General features: G+C 49.3%; 1 protein-coding gene across 1 annotated transcript in view; it reads left to right on the plus strand.

Moving 5' to 3' along the window:
• The first annotated feature begins 19,017 nt into the window (after positions 1–19,017).
• The window catches only part of LOC113407128 (fibromodulin-like), a 16,447-nt gene continuing 13,190 nt past the window's right edge, over positions 19,018–22,274 (plus strand). Inside the window, exon 1 of the mRNA XM_026655211.1 lies at positions 19,018–19,315. The gene's annotated coding sequence lies outside the window, so the exon portion shown is untranslated. The remainder of the gene's footprint in view (positions 19,316–22,274) is intronic.

Here is a 22,274-nt window from a genome sequence, read left to right on the forward strand (position 1 = left end):
CGGATTGAGACGCACCAACCTCATTTCACATAGGCCATGTAACCGCCTTCAGATAGTAACAACTGCTTAGCTAGGGATCTGACCAGATTCAACCCAGCACCCTAAGCCCTGCCCAGGCAGGCAATTTGCCCTGATTCCAGCCCTCCGTGTAGCTGCAGCGCTTCAAGCCCATGGGCGCAGACAAGAAAATAAACTGTGATTCGCACCAGAGCAGCTTAATCAATCAGGGATGTAGCTTCATCCTAGTCAGGCTATTCTAGGGGCTTGCACCTGTGCAGTTACATCAATGGCTGTCCATCGGGGCAGATATCCTATGGACATACCTTACGGCAGCCCCCACATCAGTCTTCGACCAGGCAAGACTGCAGCCCCTGAGCCACAGCCCCTCCCCTGCACACGCGGTGAACATTTTCGTGTTGGCAGGTCGGGCTGTGTCAGGCGCACACGTCCCCGAGCCCGCCCACTTGCCACCTGTGCATCAAAAGCAGCTTTTTCATCATTCGCGCTGCAGGACCATCAGGAGAACGAGGCGGGCGGCGATCGCATCCTCACGGAAGAGCGGTTGCAACGGAGCTGCCCCTCCTGTGAAAGAAACTGATCTCCTCTCATCACCGCTGGCAGTGGGGCGGCAAAGCAGATGATGATGAGGAGGAGGTATCAAGGCTGCTGACCCTGTGCACAAATCCATGCACCCCCCCCCCCCCCCCGGCTGCTGTAGAATTCATCGTGCTGGCCCAGAGGTCATGTGCAAACAATGGCCGCTGCCTGCCGCTATCCTAGCAGGGCTGCCTTTCACGGGGAGTTTGATGGAGCAAGGGGCCCATTCACTCTACCTCTGCTCCCTCCCCCACATTCACCTCAGTCTTCACAACCCCTTCAGTGTCTGTCTCCTCTCTCTTCGTTCCCCTGTCCTCCTCTTCCCGTCTCAGCCCAGTGGAATTCCGACCAATGTCGTCAGAGACTGCAGGTCCCACCGAAGCGTGGAGATGTGGGATGGCGTCAAAATCTTTAAGGCCCCTTGCAATCAATAACGGGATCCTCCCATGGGGGCATAGCCTGCATGGGTCCCAAGAGTTTGCTCTGTATCCCAGGGAGTGGCATATGGCAACGTTAGAGCAATTGCATTAGTAACATTTTCTGTTGGATGAATGGATGGACAGAGGGACAGACAGGATTGTCCTGCAGGAAATGACTGAACTCTTTCGTAACAGGCATCATTTCCTGCAGGAAATGAACTCGCAGTACAGAAGAAGCTTCCCCTTTTCAAAGATCTCCAGGGTGTGCATGAATTAGCACAAGGGACACAAAGCCAGGCCCCCTGAGTCCTAGCCCCAGCGCCGTCACTGATTCATTGTGGCCAAGCTTTTCAAGAAGCCCTGATTATCCGCGCGTGGGTGCTCAGCACTTCCTGAACTTCAGGCCTGGTCTCAAGCTGGGCTCCCAAAACGAATGCGCCTTAAATAACAAACGCTTTTTGAAAACACTGGCGGGCACAACCCTGAGATTCTCAGCACACCGCTGCTGTCCAATGTATCTACCGTCTCCCTCTTCGTGGACTAGCTAGACTCACCAACTCACGGGTTCATAAAGCACGGTGAAATCTTTAGATGTGAGGCGCTAAGCTCCGTTCTCTAGTCTTTCTCTCCGGGTCTCCAGTTAGAGGAATACTGCCATTGTCTCTGACTGAATACAGCATTGGGCTCAGAGCCCAGCCACATCCCCATCCCTGGGAATGTTTGGCAAGGAGCTGCTGATGGAATCCTTTCAATCGTGCAAACTTGGCTTTACAGAGTCTATTTACTTATTTAATTATTTTCCCTAGAGACAGAGAAATAACTCATCCCAGCAGGAGTAGAGAGCTCCCAGGGACATCAAAAACACAACACATATAATTGCGGATGGTGTGTGTGGGGGGGAGTAATCTATGAATCACACAGGTACAGAAAGCTTGATTGAGGTCTGAAGGATTGAGGAGAGGTGGGGTTTTGAGTAATGGTCAGAGGTTTGCAATGACTGTGGCTAGATTTTGGGGGAAGGCCATTTCATGGGGGCATCACACAGGTGCGGAGGGAGCTGGGTACAGGGGAATCAGGGTGGGGCCATAGGCGCTGACTCAGTGGGTGCTCCGGGGCTGGAGCACCCACGGGGAAAAATTAGCGGGTGCTCCGCCCCCACCGGCAGCCAAGCTCCCCCTGCCCCCACCCACTCCTCGCCTCCTCCTCCTCCCTTGAGCGTGCCGCGTCCCCGCTCCTCCCCCTCCCCCGCCGCCTAACAGCTGTTTGGCGGCACTTACAACTTTCCAGGAGGGAGGGGGAGGAGCAGGGATGCGGCGCGCTCAGGGAAGGAGGCGGAGAAGAGGCAGAGCAGGGGCGGGGACTTAGGGGAAGGGGGTAGAATGGGGGTGGGAAGGGGGCGGGGCTGGGGTGGGGACTTTGGGGAAGGGGTGGAATGGGGGCAGGACGAGGGCGGTGCAGGGGTGTGGCCAGGGGCAAGCACCCACTGGACAGAGGGGAAGTCGGCGCCTATGGGTGGGGCACTATTTGGAGTAACAGGGCCAAGGTTTGCAATGACTTGTACTTGTTTTTAATGGGAAAGTAGATCAGAGTGTGGCAAAATTTCACATACTAAGCAGGTCACTTTCATCTTGAAGCCGTGTTGGCAAATGTTGGTGTCAGCAAAAGGCAGCTTACACCAGTAACAAATAGGATACTCCTGGTCTGTGCAGAACAGAAGTCACTGGTGCCTCACTCATGGAAGATGGAGTAAACTCAGCTGACAGCAGCTCCAGTTCATACCCGAGATCAGATCCCCATTCTGTCCTTAGAGAACATCTGCCAACCAGAAAGCAAAAGACAATCTAAAGAATATGACTGGAAAACTTCATTCTAATTGCATGTATCCAACCCTCCCTATAACATATCGAGCTCCACGTGTGCTAATCCGTGGCCGCATTTAAGAATACACAATATAGGTGTTGGGTGTTAGGGAGCCCATGACCTGACCATGTGGATATTGGAATAATAACGCTGGAATGAACTGGCTTGTGTGTCTGTGCACCATTGTCCTCTATTAGGGAATCAGAATTTTCCAAGTGTGTCTCATAAGTTCTATGTCTCTACACAGAAACTGCAATGAAATTCTGTGTCTCGTCTGCAGTAACTGAAGTAATTAAGTGGCCACAGCTGCATTATAGCATTTTGCAGTCCTCTGGCACCTTCCATCCAAGGACCTCAAAGGAGCTTACTTAATTAAAAGAAATTAATGTCTGTATCACTGTATTTATTTATTACAGATGGAGAAACTGAGGCACAACTGGTCACAGAGCTGGGAATACAACCCAGTGGGCCTGCCCCCAAGTTCTGTATTCTAACCACTCAACCATTCTTCTTCCCAGTCAAGCATCAGCTTGGGAAGAGACTCCCTAACTTTACTGGTGCAACTCTGTGGACACTGCAAAACCTGTTCGGCCCAGGGAGAGAGCTCTGCATACAAAGAGATTTCGTGTCTGTGATCTACTGAGGAGTCTCTGACATGAGCAGGTTTTTGCTGTCTTTACACTGGGGGTTTGAAAGAGGGTTTGCATCCAACTGGGATTTCCATACATCAATATTCATGAATGTTATCCGCAAGCAGCTTTGATCATTATTAATTATTATTTGTATTCTGGCAGCACCTTCAATGTGCTAGGCACTGCCTCCTTCTGCCTCCAACACCAGGAATTCAGTCTGTATTTAACTACCTACATGAGCCCTCATCATGGCCCCAACCCTACCCCTTTCCCCCAGCACACACAGGAGAGCGGAGACGGATACAAAGAAAATATGTACAATTTTTCTATGCATGTTTTTGTGGCAACCTGCCTGGAACTTGGAGGGAGGAACACAGGTTTCAAGAGGGCAGCGTTTGGAGGAAGCACCTGGAACATAGTCAACAGGCACATGTCCAGAGTCAAACGCTAGCTACGGTTGCAGCACCTCCGTAAATCGTTCTCTTAATAAAGATCCAGTTTAGTTTTATGAGCCCGGAGTTCTTTCATGTTATTACCCCACAGGCGATGCGTGAAACGGTGATTTCTGTTATTATTTGTATTACAGTGCAAATAACACCGAGATGAGGGTCTCACTGTGCTAGGTGCTGCACAGACACATAGTAAAAGGCGGTCCCTGCCAGGAAGATCGTACAGTCTCAATAGACAAGGGGTGGGAAGGGAAAACCGAGGCACAGAGAGGGAAAGCAATTCGCCCAAGGTCACCCAGCAGGCCAGTGGCAGAACTAAGAATAGAACCCTAGTCTCTTGACCCCCCATCTAGAGCCCTGACCATTCGACTACACTGCCTCAGCAGATACACACGTTCTATTGATTGTTTAAATTACAATTAAATAATTATATAATTCAATTTAATATATTTACACAAACCCTCATCAAATCTACCCAGCGGCTCCTCGAGCTCTGTGATTAACCGGCCAATCAATCCCCTGTAGGCCTTATGGAACCAACCGGTGTTATTATTTGCAATGCAATATAGCTCCGAGGTCCCAGTCACGCTCCCCTTGTGCTATGCACCCAGAATGAAAGAGAGAGTCCCTGCCCCTTAAAATCAATGGGCTTGTCTACATGCAAGCCTGCACCGGCGTCACCAAAGGAGCGATTTTAAATGGATTTCATTAAACTGGTGCCAGCAGCAGTGGGGATGTCCTTTAATCAATATAAACCTGGTTTATATTGAATTGGCTTTTGTCCGACAGGAGTATGGTTTAGCTAAAAGGACATCCACTCAGCCTTTTGTACTGGTTGAACTCAATCCATTTAAAAAGCACGTCTTTAGCTAAACCCATGGAACTTGTGCGGCTAGAGCAGGCCTTAGTCATTCAGAAGGGGGTTTGAAGGAGGGGAGGGCACTGCCTCAGCGGCTCATTTCAGGGAGGCATTGGCTGCGTTTACTGAACACGAGCGCCGTGCCCCATGAGAAATGAGGTGGCTGACGCCAGGGCAAGGAGAGCTCGAAAGCTGGGCATTTCATTTCTTTATTTGCTCTAACAGAAAGCCAGGCGGCGGGGCCAGGCAGCATGGAATGGTAATGGCTTTCCCAGAGAGCTGACGTTTCCCTTCAATGTCATATTTCAGACATTTTTAAGAGACAAAATCCAGCCCGTGTGCACCATCTGGGAGCCAAGTTCTGTGCGTGACCTTCTGCACAATGATTCCCCGAAGGCAGGTGGGGTTTATTTCAAACTAGGGGAAACTGGGCAAGCTTATTATGGATTTGAAGAAGTGCGGAAATGTTCCCCAGGGTCCTCGGCTGCCTATCAACGCGGCTTAAAGAGAGCAGGCCACCTGCAAAGATAGCAGAGCGAGCAGAGGGGAAGGAGGTCTGCATACTTGCAGGAAAGGAGGAGATCTATCTGCAATGGAATCCCGGGTATCAAGTGTGTTGCTCTCCAGCCCAGGCATACAGAAACACTGAACTGCTGATTGTTCTAAAAGGAGAAGTGCATTCTGCTCCTAAAACAATGGGATGCGTATGCCCTGCCCGCCCTAAACTGTTGCTGTGTACTATTAAACAGCTGGTTCTTTCCACCCCAGAAGTGGCTGCATTTTAGTAAGAGGTGAAGCAATTCCTGTGTACCGTATTTCACAAAGTGCCTGTCAGGAAAAGGGCGGCCTAAAAAGAGGGTCTGTGCTCTGAAGAGCACACAGAAGCTGAGCAGGGCAGGCAGCTGTGAACACGACAGCAATGTTCTGTGCTTTGCAGTGGCTACCTATTTGCTCGTAGGTGCAGTTTAAGGTGTCAGCTACACTTTATTAAGCTCTGGATTGATTTGTGTTTATCTCCTAAAGAGTCGGCAACACTGTTTTTGGAGAGGTCAAATTTGGGGGTCAAATTTTGCCTCCAGATCGATGCCTTGGAAGTCAAAACCAGTGGGAGTCGAGGGGACTCAGCAGCTTGCAAGCTGTACAAAAAATGACACGTAGCGTTCCTCAGAGGGCTTTAGCTTCCAGGGATCTCAGCCGGCTGTCAACGAGATGTAAAGGAACCTGTTTCTGTTGTGCTGTTTGTTTAGGACACTGAGGCTTCTGAGACGTGCAAAGCATTCAGTGGTTCTTTGAAACCATGAATTCAAAGCTGTGAGTAAGGAAATGCAACACTTTTTCCCTTCCCTCCTTTGACAGCTGTTGGCGCTCACAGCAGCAGCCTTGATGCCACAGACTGGAATGGTGGGGGAGGGAGAGAGCTTGCCTTCTGCTAAGTGGCTGCTGTAACCATACAACAAAGTCATGCATAACAGACATTAAGCAGAAGGAGCCACATGGACCTGGCCTCTGTCTTGAGATCGGCTGGAAAGCTAACTCTCCCGTCACCTTGTGTGAAATTTGCCATCTGTCCCATGGCATCAGGACTAGGTGCTGACGGTCAGGGGCGGTGGGGGATAGCTGCAGCACCCCATGATGAATGGGAAAATTGCTCCCCCAATTTTAAGAAGAGTCCAAATTGTGATCTCAGATACAGCACTGTAAGGCCCGTTGCGAGGTTGCTCAGGATTTCTGCCAAACAAGATGTGTCCCGGCCTGTGATATGTCCCTCCCAACGCTGCAAAACAGGAGAAGATGTAAGCCAGTTACAGCTGTCTGGATCTGTTGTCTATCCCACATTCTCTAGACCTGACACTCCTTGAATCCCAGTGAAACAGGTTCCATAACCAATCCTGTGTCAGAGGGACATAGCTCCGAGGGAAACAGCCTCTGGGAGTATCAAGGTGAAAGTGTTGTCTTGGTAAATTCCATGGAGATGTCATAATTCTGCATTGTCATAGTCTGGGTAAGAGCCTTGGAAGCTTGGTCTTCATCCACACCCTACTTCACATATTGCCAATACATTGTGGCCCGGGGGGGTTGACCAGACTGAAGCCCTTTTTGGGATCCTTGCCCACTTTCTGCTCAGGCTTGTGGACTGTGCTGCTTGGCCCATGGCTGGGACACTGCTGTGGTTTCTCAGACCACTTCAAAGCAGCAGCTGTGGAAGACAATCCTTCAACACCCCCCTGTTTAACCTGGGCTTTCCCGATCGCTTTACTAGGGCTGCTGACTGGCGTGTGCGTGTGTTGTGGGGAAGTCGGCCTTAGGATGCTAACATCCCAGAGCTGTTTCACACACCACCATAAGCAACCCCCTGCCTAGAAAAGTGCATCCGAGCTACAAAACCAGGAAGCGGGCTGTGATCTTTGGAACGTTTCCTGCGATCATTATGAAACCTCTGCAAAGGGCCAGCCTGCCAAGAGGGGCGTATTAAAAGAAAAATAATTGTGGTGCTGAGCAGCCCACAGGCTGCCGCTAGACCTTGAGCCCTGAACACGAGACATCTTGCTGACTGTCCTCTATCTCCAGGATAGGAATGAATTGCAGCAGGAGTCTGACAAATCCTGGTACCTACAAGGGCACTGATCCAAGTTCAGTTCCCATCTGACTCTGATGACCCACAACTGCAAGGTCTAGCTCTTTGGAGAACCTGGATTCCCATGCGGAATAATACATCCCTTGGATTACTGTATGCTTGAAGTGAGTAGCTCAGCTTCTTCATAGCTGGAAGTTGATCTACCTATCACAGGTGTTTCTATAGCAGCCATCATTTGTAGTATCTAACCATTGAAAAGACAATTGGGTCTGACAGTTATCCATAGTAGACTTCCTAATGTATCAGTAGCATAGTGGCTCAAGAGCAACAGGGAAACCTCCAAGATTTGGGGCATTGCTAAGTAGGGAAGGAGTTTCCTCCCAAATCCAAAGGATCACTTTTCAGCTGGGAAGCAGGATAGTCAGGTGTCATGCAGAGAGTTTACCATGTAAGTTTATAAACCATTAAACGTCATTCAAGTGTTACTGGGCCCCAAGGCCAAATAGACATCCCTCAGAACAGGGCTTCATACGCAACTCTACGGCAAGCTTACCCACAGGAAGCAAGGCCCAGGAGATGGGAAGATAAGGAAAAGGCAAAAATCCCTACCATTAGGTCACACAGAGGCTTAGGCCTGATTGCCAGTTACATGAAGGCATCTAAATGCCATCCTGGTATCATACAAAGCCTCAAAGGGTATTGAACCAGCCTGCTGAGCATACCCCCAGCCTGCAGAACTGGTGTAAGACCTCTACATAAGCCCTGCTCTCAGCCCCCTGCATAGGGTACATGGACAGAATGCATTGGTCTAGGGCTAGCCTCTGATTCCCAGAGCACAGCTCAGGCCTGGTCTATACTAGAAAATTACGTCATTTTAACTATGTCGCTCAGGTGTGTGAAAAAGCCAGCGTAACCCCCCCATGTAGATAGCATTAGGTTGATGGAGGGGGAGAGGGATAGCTCAGTGGTTTGAGCATTGGCCTGCTAAACCCAGGGTTGTGAGTTCAATCCTTGAGGGGGCCATTTAGGGATCTGGGGCAAAAATCTGTCTGGGGATTGGTCCTGCTTTGAGCAGGGGGTTGGACTAGATGACCTCCTGACGTCCCTTCCAACCCTGATATTCTATGATTCTATGAATTCTTCCACTGACCCAGCTATGGCCTCTTGGGGAGATGGATTACCTACATCGAAGGGAGAGGGGAAGTGTCTACACTGAAGTGCTACAGAGGTGCAGCTGCAGCGGTACCACTATAGCATTTCAAGTGTAGATAAGCCCTGTGGCTGCTCTAACCTACCCTAGAGGCTGGGCAGGTCCTGACCAGTCCTAGAATATGGGCTGCACAAATCCTGACCATCTGCCGCCCACCCACACACCCTTTCCCAAGCACAGGGTCAGAGTAACTGAGACACAGGCCTGTGAAGTACTATAAAGAGAACAAACTGCACTCAGCCGTACAGGGTTATCCAGGGTGACAGCACAAACCACAAGAGGGAAATGCGAGTCCCCAAAAATGCAGCTGCACCAGGTGGGTGCATTCGCATTTCTTTATTCTACTTTCAGTACCCTGGAAAAACCCAGCCACCTCCCAGAAATAAGCACGACTGGCAATTCACTTACTGTGCTCCTGAATGGATTTGCACGTGGCTAATCTTGTGCAAATGCCTCCCTTGGCTCCTCTCTTCTCAAAGTTGTTTCTCTACATGCTAATAACTGACCTTCTGTTTAGCTCCTTCGGTATTACCATTGCCCGGCGTTTGTTCCCGGCTATGCAGCACGGCCTCGCTAATGCACCCTGACGACTGGGAGAGCCATTGGAAGCTGCTGCTGCACCCGTAACTTTCCTCAATTAGGGACCCACCCTTTTCAAGTAGATTTGGCACCGTGAGTCCTCCTCCCTTGGGTATTGTTACTCTTTCTCTTTGTACATAATGGGTATTCAGGGTCACTCTTATTATGAGGATAACAGTCCAAACCAGCTGGGAGCGATGAGGAGGCCAAATTTAGTTTCCAGAGTGATGGGTGCTAAGGAAAAATGGAAGGAAGACAGGAAGGATGAAGATTAGGGAGATAGACAGAGAGATGGATAAGCCAGCCTGATGGAGTATGTGGCAATTCTCCGGAGTTACATCCAGTTCTTTTCAGATAGAGGAGGATCATCTGAATACAGCATCCCAGAAGAGTGGGGATGCTGAGAATCCTGGAAACCCTCTCACCTGGCCTGGCAAATGGCTTGTATTTTTATTCGGTCCCAGGGGCCATTGATGGGATGATGGCATCGTATGACCCTCCGAGGCTAGAATCTCATGCTACACCCCGTTGCCCCAGCTTTCCCATGCTGTATATAGCAACTTGGCTGATTCATGAGATGTCAGACTTTAAAAATCCCGTGACTCAGATTCTGTCCTCTTCACATCCATCCTGTCTTGTGCTTGCAGAGTATCTCCCTGGCCTGGGACCCAGCCTCTCCTCTCCTGGGCCCAGTGGTGCTGGTGAGGAAGTGGATTTCTAGGGCAAACAATGGAGGTTCCACTTTGAAATCCCTCGAGCGAATGGCTCTGAAATGGGTCAAGCCAGGTGGGTTTGGACAGACCTTCCTTCCTTGATGAGGCCTTGGGACTCTCATTACTGAGTCCAGGCTTTTGCGGGAGGGAGGAGACGATGCCTCCAGCCTGTCTTCAACCCCCCCAGTTCCTGGGAGAAGGGAGTGCTAATTACCCTCAGGATCTGAGCTGTAATTACCGTGGGAAAAGTCAGAGGCTGCTCCAGCAAACTATCATTCCCCAGTACTGGAAGCCAAGCCGAGTTAGCAGCTGGAAGCAGAGTGGCGCCAGTGCACCCTGCTAGCAAGGGGTTCTCCCGTTGCACCACTCTTATTCTAGAAAACTCCAGGCTGAGAATTTAAGTCACTTATTTATTTCATTTGAGGGTAAACATTAAAGAATCTCCCATGGAAACAGTGTGACCCGAGAGAGTCTGGGGATCCTAGGTGGCAAAGACTTTCCACTGAAACACAAGCGTCGTTTATAAAACACCAACCAAACAACTCTCCTTGGAGTCAGAGTTTCCGGGAGCGGCGCTGGGGCTGCTCCCCGTAGCCGCATTGTCTCCGAGTGACCGTCTCTCTCTTCATACTCTCTCAAATCTCGATTCAAGAATGTTGTTTGGGTTGAAAAAACTATTACTAGGAAAAGTGAGATCATGGGTGAAGAAGCAGGTCCAGGGAGAATTAACCCTCTCACCCCCATCATGACCTTTGGATTTTTGGAAAGCAATATTATAATGAGGCTTGGCAAAATTCAATTTTTTATATAATTTAATGGATAGTATCAATCTTTATTGTTAAGCATTTTTTCAATTTTGATTGATTTAAATTATCTCAGCTGCATGAAATGATGGGGTGGGGTGGGGGAGGGTCAGATAATTATTCCATGAGAGTAAACCGAGAGATTGAAAAAGTTAAAGCTTTATAAACTGTTGACACCAAATTATCAACATCACGTGTCAAAATATACAAAGCAAATAGCAAATATACAAAGCAAATCAACAAGTCATCCCTGTTTGTACTGTTCATTGGCTAGTCCATCCATAACAAGCCTAATTCAAAATTCTAAATCACTGAAGTTTGGCTGTAAGAAGTTCTCAAGCAGCATTTTTCTTACTTTGTCTGTCTGCCTATTTCAATGATTATCAATGGATATATTTCTTTGTGAGGGTGTGTGTGTGTGTGTGTGTGTGTGTGTACAGTGGAATCGATGTTTACCCACACAAATCTAATCCTTCCAAGCCTAATTAGAACCACTGGTTACGGCCAATTTGTAGATGTCATGTAGGTGCCATGCAAGCTTCCCATGCACTGTTTGATGGAGACATCTCCATTCTGATCTGCCACATCCCCTGATAACCCTCTGCCACCTTCACCCCTGGCCTTCCTTCCCCACTACCACCCCACTCTGCTAGTGCACCTCAATGCCACCCATCTAATCCAGTCTTGGGCTCCACTGCAGCTCTGCCAATGCACCTGAATCCGGCCCTGCAGCACCCCTGGCTACTTCACTCTTTGGCTCCAGCTCTGCTGCCCCTCAACCCTATCCTGCCGCATGCCTTGCCATGCTATTATTATTGTTTCCATAGTAATAATGCCTAGAGCCCCCAGTCAAGACTGCTCCCCCTTGTGCTAGGTGCTGTACAAACAGAGTTAGACGTGATCCAGGCTGGGAAGAGTTTGCCATCTAAATGGACTAGATCGATGAACAGTGACTGACACCAAGAAAATTTCAAAGGTGCACGACTTGTAGTTAGATTTTTTTTCTCAATGAAGAGCCCCCATCCAGGGGGCCCAGCCAGCCTGCTCCTCCATGGTTAGGCTTTGATTTAAGCAATCCATACAAGGGAGCAGGGTTTGAGAGGTGCTTGGTTTTCCAGAGGACACTCTTACGAGTGAGCAGACTGAATTCTGTATCCACCGCCGAAATTTCTAGGGTTAAGAGGCCATTTCCAACCCCAAACTCCCATTCACGGGCACAGACTCTCTTATAACAAGCTAAAAGAATTAAATGGTTTCCCAGCTTATGCTAGTACTGGGCACAAAGCCTGTGCTTCACACCCTGGCAGTTCCCCTGGGAACATAATATGGAACCTTTGATGACCACTAGTGGCCCATCCCCTTGGCATTAGGTCTCAGCTTACTGCAGCAGCACAGGGCATGCAGGGGGCGGGGCACTTCTTCTGTACTAACTCAGAAGGAAGGGTGACGCCTGCTGGATCACCAGCTCTATTGCCTACACTATCCTGGCTTTTCACAGCAGCTCAACCATCCAAGTAGTGACCAGGGCCAGTGCTGCTTAGGTTATAATATTTGACATTAGTACAGCAGCAGGTGGTATCTCTAATGTGGGTCTGATCGATGTTTCACATTCCCTATGAACCTGCCTTTCCTTGCCTCTTCTTTGAGAGCACAGTCCATCCCGGGTATCTGGACTCAACCCCCTTACTGGATAACAGAGCCCTCCAGGAGCTCTGCGGTGGCTTGTGGACCTGCTGCCCACCCCTCTGCTGGTAGCTGCCTTTTCCAGGATGCAATGAAAATGAGCAAGGGAGAGAAAGACTCAGATTTGTTTGGAGAAAGGGCACCCTGTCAGTGTCAATACAAGCATCCTTTCTGCCTTTCAAAGAGGATGGAGAGAGGTAGCGCTGGCAAGGAAGACTGATTGGATGCAAACTCTCAGACGTGCCAGTCAGGAAACATCAGGCCTGAGATCCACAGGCCCTGCAGAGCCCAACTGCAGAGTCTGAAGTCAATTAAGGCTGTTTCTCTGCCTCTCGCCCTGATGTTCTGTAGTCACCATTTCTGGATCTAGCTGGTCTGTCTGTGTAGGCATTTGTACCATTCTCATCATCGGGCTCTCTCAGTGCCTTCTGGAAAATATACGAGGCTAACGAGCAGACCCTGGATCCTAGATGCTTGGGTCTCTCTACAGGAAGGTGTTCAAGGCTTTAGGCTTAGGTGTTGCAGATGGTACCCTCCCAGCTGTCACTCACCCCAGCAAGTATATAATATTTATAGGGTGCATACCCTGTCTAATGTAAGAGTGGGTGTTCTCACTATCCAAAGAAATGTCTCACCCTTTTAACAGCCTACTAAGTTCCTGGTGTTAGTGGTAGCTTGAATTCCCAAAGATTTGACTTTGGTTCATCTGTCTAGCAACTGGGTAATGTACATTATTGTGTGCACCTCCTCTCTTTGACAGCAGGAGAGACCCCTTCATAATGGTGTTGCTCTTCATATTAGACCAAGGACAGCTTGTGTGAAGCAAATAGGCTCTTTTCCTCTTAACTTTAGATCCGCCTAACAGCACACAAATTAGAACTTCCTGGTTGGTTTAGTGGGTAGGGACCCTTGCCTCAGACTTGGGAAGCCTAGGGTCAAGTGTGTGCTTTGACACTAATCGTAGGACTGGAAGGGACCACAAGAGATCATCCAGTCCAGTGCCCTGCTCTCAAGGCAGGACTAAGTATTATCTAGGCCATCCCTGACAGGTGTTTGTCTAACCTGCTCTTAAAAATCTCCAATGATGGAGATTCCACAACCTCCCTAGGCAATTTATTCCAGTGCTTAACTATCCTGATAGTTAGAAAGTTTTTCCTAATGTCCAACCTAAACCGCCCTTGCTACAATTTAAGCCCATTACTTCTTGTCCTATCCTAAGAGGTTAAGGAGAACAATTTCTCTCCCTCCTCCTTGTAACAACCTTTTATGTACTTGAAGGTGAATACTAGGGTGACCAGAAAGCAAGTGTGAAAAATCAGGACGGGGGTGAGGGTAATAGGCACCTATATAAGACAAAGCCCCAAATATCAAGACAGTCCCTATAAAATCAGGACATCTGGCCACCCTAGTGAATACACATTTAAGGTGTGTATTCATGAGGAATCAACGTGTGTTCTTAGTCTAAGGTTTACCTTGTCCTGCAAACTTGTGTGAAAACTACAAACTGCCTTGTCTTCATTAGGATTTCACCTCATGTTAGCTAACTCAAGTTAAGAACACATCTTTTTTTCTAATGAAGCTAATGCCTTAGTCTCTCCGTGCCTCAGTTTCCCATCTGTAAAGTGGGCATAATAGCATTTACCCAACTCACAAATGTGTTCTGAGGATAAATATATTAAAGATTGCGGTGCTCAGATCCTATCGGAATGAGGAGTCTTGTATGTACCTAAGCATATGTCCATGCTTGAAAGTTGTTTGGGGTTATGTCGATCTGCGTTAAGTCATCCTGAACAACTGTTATGCGAGTGGCATATCCACACCGCATCACCCCAGGTTAATGTATTTCTCTTTGGGATCATCATGCCCACACACCACTGCATTGCTCCAAATAAGCCCTCAGCATTCAGGGCAGACATCCCCTGGTGCAATACTCCTCCACTAGGCTCTATGCAGTCTGGTATTTTTTCCCCCCACTGTGCTTTGTGGGATAGCTACCCCAAGGCACTGGGATTCTGGAACTTGGGGTCAAACGAATTAATTCCCAACTAATTAGTTCCTCTCACTGCATCCCATGATTCTTCTGGCATTTCACTGTCACACAGCGTAGTGGAAACACTGCTGAGTGCTGTGATCCTGACAAACAGGTTGCTTCCCATGTATCTCAAATTGGGCAAGGGTTTCTGGGGCAGTGCAATACAGGCACCTGGAGAGGAGGCGGCTGAAATCAAGCAGTCACTTCTGCATGAACTTTTCCTGGAGCGGCTTCCCGTGGTGGGCTGCTGTTTCTGGGTGTGGCCAACTAGCCATGATGGGAGGGCAGGACAGAGATGCAGACCTGGGAGGCCAGCAGTGGCGGCAGAACTTCAGGATATCAGAGGTGACTTTCTTAAAAATCTGTGCTGAGCTCACCCCACAGCTGCAGCGCTGGACCCAGGTACATGGTTAGTGGTATCTGGAAGCTCGCCACACCCTGATTGCTACCAGTCAGCAACTGCCCAGTGTGGTGTTGGTAGATCAACTGTTGGGGCTATTGTCATGGAGGTGCAGTGGTGCTATTCAGAATGTGCTGTTGCCCCAGGTCATAAAGCTTGGAGATGCTCAGGGGTTTATTGCTGGAGTTGCATGATTGGGGTTCTCAAGTTGTATACGGGGTAGTGATGGGACCCACATGCTTATTTTTGTCTCAACCCCAGGACTCAGAATTCATCAACAATAAGGGGTCTCTCTGCATGGTGCTGCAAGGTCTGGCTGATCCCCGTAGAAGGTTCATCGGTATTAATGTAGGGTGGTCTGAGAAGGTCCACGATGACAAGACCACTAGAAACTCTGCAAACTCTGCACCTCATCCTGCAATGACAAATGGAACTGTTGCTTGGAGGACCACTATGGACCTCGGCGGTGTTCGGTTCCTCGTGCCATGTCTGCCACTGCTCAGTGAATGCCAATGACAACCTTGAATGGTTTCTTACTGTGTCCCACAGCAAGCTAGCCTCCAAGGAATGTCCATGTTCCCCGCGGCTCCTCTGGTGGCTCTGCAAATACTGCAGGATCAGGCGCTCTGTGCTCGCAACGCTCATCACAATAGCGCACAGCTGTGCAGGATCCATGCTTACAGAGATGGCGGACGCGCGGGTTGGAGGTGCTTTTGAAAAGAGGCACGAAACATTATTGGATGCAGATACAATTATGGGATGGAGAAAACTGCATCATGAAACACAGAAACCATGTTCCTGGTCCTCCTGTGCGACTCATTTGCTCCCATGAGGCATTGCAAACCCTTCCCAAAACAGCCATGGTGGCAAGTTGCACAGTGGGATAGCTATCCATGGTGCACTGCTCTCCGCACCAATGCAAGCACTAGTAGTGAGGACGTGCACCACCAACCCACGGAGCATAGTGTGGACATGCAAAAGCCATTTAATGACGGTGGCAGCTGTATGTCGACATAACTTAGGTCAACTTAATTGTGTGATGTAAACTTGCCCTGAGTTTACCCCTCTGTTTCCCAGCTTATGAAGCCTTTTATGGATACTTGGATAGGTGAAAGGAGCAGTTTAGCTATGCCAGAAGCAGCTGCAGAATGACAGTGGAGTGCACATTTAGAGACTGAAGGGAGGATGCAGATACCTACTGCCAAGAATGGAGGCTGCTGAACATTATCTGCCTCGTGTGAGAGCTGTTTGCTGTGTTTTGCACAGCCTAAGTGAGCACAAGGGAGAGCACCTCAATGACGGGTGGAAGGAAGAGATGGATAGACAAGCTGAACATTATGAACAGCCAGAGAGGTGGCTTCTATGAAATGCTTCAACTGGTCAAGGACACAGGGTCAGGGATGAGTTATGCTCCTGCTGTGAGGCCAGGGCAGTCTTGCGGACAACGCAGCTACCTTAGTGTAAGGCTTTTCTCATGATTGTGTGCAGGGACCAGTGATGCATGGCGCACGGCTTGTAGCAAGCTTCATGTGGGGATTTTATCCTGCTTCGGGCAAGGCTTTCGTGAAATTTTTAAACAACCTCATGACATTTCCAATGACATTCAATGTAATAAGAAATCATCCACCCAGTTGTGTGTTATGAACAGCAAAAAAAACTACTGCGTAGGCATTACACAGAGCAAACTTACAAGCCAGTGCCAAAAAACACAGGGCTGGGGGAGCACAAGTTTGTGCTTTCAAGATCACCAATTTGCACACATGGGGGAAATGCTCTCTGCATCTTGTGGGGTAGGATGCGGGGGAGAGAGAAAGGCCTGTCCCTTGTGGGTGTGGGAGTTGAGGGATTCTCCTGCTCTCCACGCTGTCTTGTGGTGTGGAAGGTTGAGGAACGGGACTGGGGAAGTGAAGGGTGTAGCCCAGTTTGCAGAGTTCTCAGAAGCAGAGGGTTTCAGGACACGGCTACGTTGAGGCAGATAGTGCCACTGAGCTGAAATATCTGCCTGGGATTCAGGGGGAGCCTGGGGCTCCATCAATGGGTCAGCCTTGGGGTTTAGAGGGTTGACAAGAACCTGAATTTCAGGGGGTTGTCTGTGGTGGAGTTGACAACATGCCATGAGGCAGTGGGGGCATTTCTGCCAAAAATACAGTCCAGCTTCTCACAGTAGATGCAGATCAGGCCTGCTCTTTCAGGATATGTGTACACTGCAATTAAACATCCGTGGCTAGCCCGGGTCAGCTCACTCGGGCTCATGGGGCTCAGGCTATGGGGCTGATTAATTGCTGTGTAGACCTTTAGGCTCAGGATGGAGTCCAACTCTGGGATCCTCTGCCCTCCAGCCTGAGCCAGCCAGGATACCCTACCCTGAAATTGGATAGCCCCGCAGCCTGGGCTCTGCATGCCCAAGTCAGCTAACTCAGGCCAGCTGCAGGAGTTTTACTGCAGCGTGGAGAGAGCCGTAGCAGGCAGGACTCTACTCTGACCAGCATTCACATTGCTACAGAAAGGGTGACCCTTTGATCTCTCTGGCCACACCCTTCCCTAATAAATAGCAGCTGCTCTGTAGGACAGTGATTCCATACAACCAGTCCCTTTCCTAATAACTTCCATGAATCTGCCTCCCGTTCTTTCCGGCTACAATGAGCGCTCCTACTAGCAATTCGTTATGGGTTATTTAGGGTCACTGCAAGCATCCCAAAAAGCAGTGGTAGTTTAGGCTGGGATTTTCAAAGGAATCTACATAAATACAACCCCCTAAGGGAGTTTGGCATCCATCGCCCGTTGAATGTAACTAATTTACTCCAGGCTCCTTCAGAAACCCTATCCCCAGTGCCCTGACTGCTGCTGTACTGAGGGGTTATTAGCAGCTGGATGAGGATCTATTGGTTTTTCTTTTGTGAGGGGAGCGGGAGGAAATGTTTGAATAACTAATAATTATGTCTTGAAGTTTTAAAAATACCCTGTGCGTCGAGAGCTGGTGAAAGCGGATAGCCCCAGAGTTACAAAGGCCTCTTGCTTCTTCAGAGGCAAGTTGGCAGAGAATAATGTGGAATCTGGAAGCAGCTTGGATTGCCATGGCCCGTGTGGTGGATAAATAATAATATTTAAGCCCTTGTCTAGGCCCATTTTATCCCCAGATCTCAAAGCGCTTTACAAAGCTGGGTCAGTAGCATTAGCTTCATAACACAGGTGAGGAAACTGGCACTGAGACGCAAAGCGACTTGCATAAGCTGAGCGACTATCTGTGGCAGAACTGGGAGCAGAGCCCCCTAGGCAGGAAGGGTGGGGCAGTAGTTAGCATGCCAGCTTGTGACTCTGGAAGACTCCAGTCCAATTCCTTTGGCTGTGTGAATCTGGGAAAGTGCCTTCGGGCTTGTCTACATGGGAGTTATTCCAATTTGCAAGTGGATTAAGCTGATTTGGAATAAAAGCATCCACATTTGGAGTTAATCAAGAACAGTGAATCCACTTTAAATTAACAGTTTATCTTATTCCAGATTAACGTTCATGTGGAGGCAAGCACTAAATGTCTCTGGGCCTCAGGTCCCCCATCTGTAAAATGGGGACAGTAGCGCTGCCCTGCTGCACAGGCATGTGATAAAGATTAAAGATGGTAAGATGCCCAGATATTACAGTAATGGGGATCATAAAAGGATGGATAGAAATCCAGGACTCCCAGGTCCTAGTCTATGTGCTATGTGTCTTCGATATTTCTATAGAACCCTTCCCCACAGTATCTAAGCAAGAAACTATGTTGCTTCCCATGTGGCTTGGCAGAGGACTCCAGCTAGCAGGACGGTCAACCTGGCACCTTTCAGCAGCAGATGAAAACAAATTCTTAGTGTGACATTAGGTTTTTGGTATGTAGTTTATGTACCTTGGATGCTGCTTCATTAGAATAAATATTTCTATGATACATTCCTATTTAATAGTAGAATAATAAAATATCAAGGTTTGCTGGTGACCCAGAGCCAAGGGATGCAGCCTGTGGGCCATTCTGCCATCTCTCCCCCCGCAGTGAAAACGTGAAAGATGCTTTGTTTCTAAGCCGTTCATCCTCAGCGTCTCCCCCCACCCAAAGCCTGTGTTGTTTTTTAAAGCGGCCTCATCATCTCTGTTTGATGAGAAACGCAGGCGACCTAGCAAAAGTCTGTTCCAAACAACACCCACGATTCCACTAACTTGTTAAACAGAGAGAGGCTGGAAACTGCCAAAGCCTCTGCAAGGAAAGACACGAGAGTGAGAGAGAGGAGAGAGAAAAAGCAGGTTATTTATAAAGTCAGGCAGTGGTAGGGTATCTTCACTCGGGTCTGCAAACTGTCTGCCGCTGGGAGGTCACTCCAAAAGAAAAACCCTGCAGTGCCCATGACCTGCAAGCACAATATTTGATCAGGACTGCGGGGCGGGCACCAACCCTGGCAAATTGAGATACACACATGCTCTTTAATACACAGGAGATCAGGCAGACGAACACTGAGGCTTTGGAAAAGGGACTCTGAGTCTGGTAAGTCGATTTCTGTATTTATCATGGGTTGTGCTGCCTTTTTTTTATTTTTTTATTTGTTTGCATACCTGTACCGCAGAGGGAATGCAACCCCCTCGCCATGCCGGTGGCACGACGCTGACACAGGGAGCCATGTGAATCACACGCCAATGACATGGATGGCACAGGTCTGAGCCTCAAGGGCTGCTTTGGTTACTACTGGGGGAGCTTTTGTCCTTATTAACAATGCTCTTTTTTTCCTTTGGTGACTTGTTAAATTCCTGGCAGGGAAGAGTGAGACAAGCTAGACAGACAGATTCATAGATTCATAGACTCTAGGACTGGAAGGGACCTCGAGAGGTCATCGAGTCCAGTCCCCTGCCCTCATGGCAGGACCAAATACTGTCTAGACCATCCCTGATAGACATTTATCTAACCTACTCTTAAATACCTCCAGAGATGGAGATTCCACAACCTCCCTAGGCAGTTTATTCCAATTTTTAACCACCCTGACAGTTAGGAACTTTTCCCTTCATGCCCAGGGCCGGCTCCAGCATTTCTGCCGCCCCAAGCAAAAAAAAAAAAACCCGCGATCGGCGGTGGCAGTTCGGCGGTAGGTCCTTCGCTCCTAGAGGGAGTGAGGGACCTGCCGCCCCCAAATTGCCGCACATGCCGCCCCTCTCCCTTGGCCACCCCAAGCACCTGCTTGTTAAGCTGGTGCCTGGAGCCGGCCCTGTTCATGCCAGACTCTAGTCTCCAGACCCCCAACCACCACCTCCTCCACCAAGCACATCTACCTGGCTCTGCATTCGGTTCTAGATGAGGGCTATTACCTGGTTAACAGGGTGAGAAGGTGGCAATGGATGAAGCTCATGCTGTCTGACTCTGGTTGTTCCAGCAAGGTGCCCTATGCAGCACAATCCCAATTAGACTAGCAGCCAGTGGAACTGGGACCAGTTTATTCATGCTGACAGATGAAGAAGTTAAACTTGTGTTATCCTACACATGAAAGGGATACAGACCCCACCGTAGAAATGGGGTTGGACAGTGGAAAGCTCCCTGTAGGAAGGGGGCTGTAGGTTGAGGGACAAACCCCAGAGAGACTCCTTAGGAACGGGTAGATTGAGGGAAAGACCGCCTCAGAATGGTGTGTACTTGCAGGAAGGTACCCCCAGGAACAATAGTGGAGATTCCCCCTTAGGAACAGTGCCACATAGTGGGAGAGACCTAGGAATTGGGGCAGACCCTCTAGGAATTGTGCCAAATTAGAGGACAAACCCCCTAGGAATGGTGCCAAATGGAGGGACAGACCCCCTAGGAATGGTGCCAAATTGGGGGACAGAACTCCTAGGAATTGTGCCAAATAGAGGGATCAGACTCCCTAGGAATGGTGCTATACAGTGGGAAAGATGGCCTTTAGTGGGGGTGGAGGAAGCCCATTTATCGGGAAGTAGGACTAGTATTTTACCCATCAAGGTACCCCTGGAATGGGAGGAGGAGGAGAGCTGCTCTCTGAAGCAGTCTGCATGCCAAGCTCTTGCACCACACACAGACTCAGTTTCACGGGCCCCATCGACTGCCGGAACTCCTGTACGTATGGAAAATGGAAGAAACCCAAGAGCCCAGCCACGGAGTGTTTCAATCCCTCTTTTCTTCCCACACGAGCAGCCTGCCAGCCAGCAGTGTGCCTAGGTGGCGATGCGCAGTCTGGCTCAGAGCAGGACTGTACCCTCTTTGTCTGGAGCGCCGGGATTCCTCATTAGGGCTGAAGCTATAAATAACGCCCCCCTTCCTGCAGCTCTGTTCTGTATGTATGTCTGAGCCAGGGCTATAGATGCTGTCAGGCCTGCTACAAGTAACCCAGAGGTCTCCTGTGATAATTAGTCTGGGGACGCCCCCGCCAAAGGCCCAGTTTGGACAGGCTGTCTGCAGGGGCAGCAAATCTAGATCACAATGGCCAGCAGGCACCAATTTCACAGCTTTGCAAGGGCCTGGGCATGCCTGTAAGGGGACCTCTGATCTTCCACTCTTACTTGGATTATAGTAGCACCAGCCAAGAGCACGGCCCCGTTGCGCTAGGTGCTGTACATACGGGCAGTGACGGTCCTTGTCCCACAAAGCTGACAGTCTAAATACACCAGACAGAGAAAGAATGGGAAGTGTTATTCCTATCCCCATTTCCAGATAGGGAACTGAGGCCCAGAGCGAGATAAGGTGACGCAGGAAGACTGTGGCAGAGGTGGGAGTTGAAGCCCGGTCTCTTACATCCCAGGCCAGTACTGTAAGCACAAGGGCAGCCTTCTCCCTCCGCAGAGCAGACCTTAACAATAAGTTGGACTCACACCATGCTCAGAGTAGCTGGAACCCTCTGGGAGCAGCCCCCTCTCCATCCTGCTGGTCACTCTATGACAATAAGGCCAGGCCGTTGAGTGCTGATCAAGCGCTTTCTGGTACATACTGGAAGATGCCTCAGTCAGCAGGGTCATTATCCCCTCCCTTCAGGAAAGAGTGTAAGCCACTGTGTGGGTGGTTATACGGCCCTCATGGCCATGGTGTGCCAAAACCTACTGTCATTAATGGGAAGGTAGGGTAGTATTATTGAGGTAGGGCTTATTTAGTCTGCAAAAGAGAAGAGTGAGGGGGGATTTGATAGCAGCCTTTAACTACCTGAAGGGGGGTTCAAATAGGATGGAGCTCGGCTGTTCTCAGTGGTGGCAGATGACAGAACAAGGGGCAATGGTCTCAAGTTGCAGTAGGGGAGGTCTAGGTTGGATATTAGGAAACACTATTTCACTTGGAGGGTGGTGAAGCACTGGAACTGGTTACCTAGTGAGGTGGTGGAATCTCCATCCTTAGAGGTTTTTAAGGCCCAGCTTGACAAAGCTCTGGCTGGGATGTTTTAGTGGGGGTTTGTCCTGCTTTGAGCAGGGCGCTGGACTAGATGACCTCCCGAGGTCTCTTCCAACCCTAATCTTCTATG

This window comes from Terrapene carolina, unplaced genomic scaffold (genome assembly GCF_002925995.2).
Source record: "Terrapene carolina triunguis isolate 2854851 unplaced genomic scaffold, T_m_triunguis-2.0 Scaffold198, whole genome shotgun sequence".
In the NCBI taxonomy this organism is placed as follows: domain Eukaryota; kingdom Metazoa; phylum Chordata; order Testudines; family Emydidae; genus Terrapene; species Terrapene triunguis.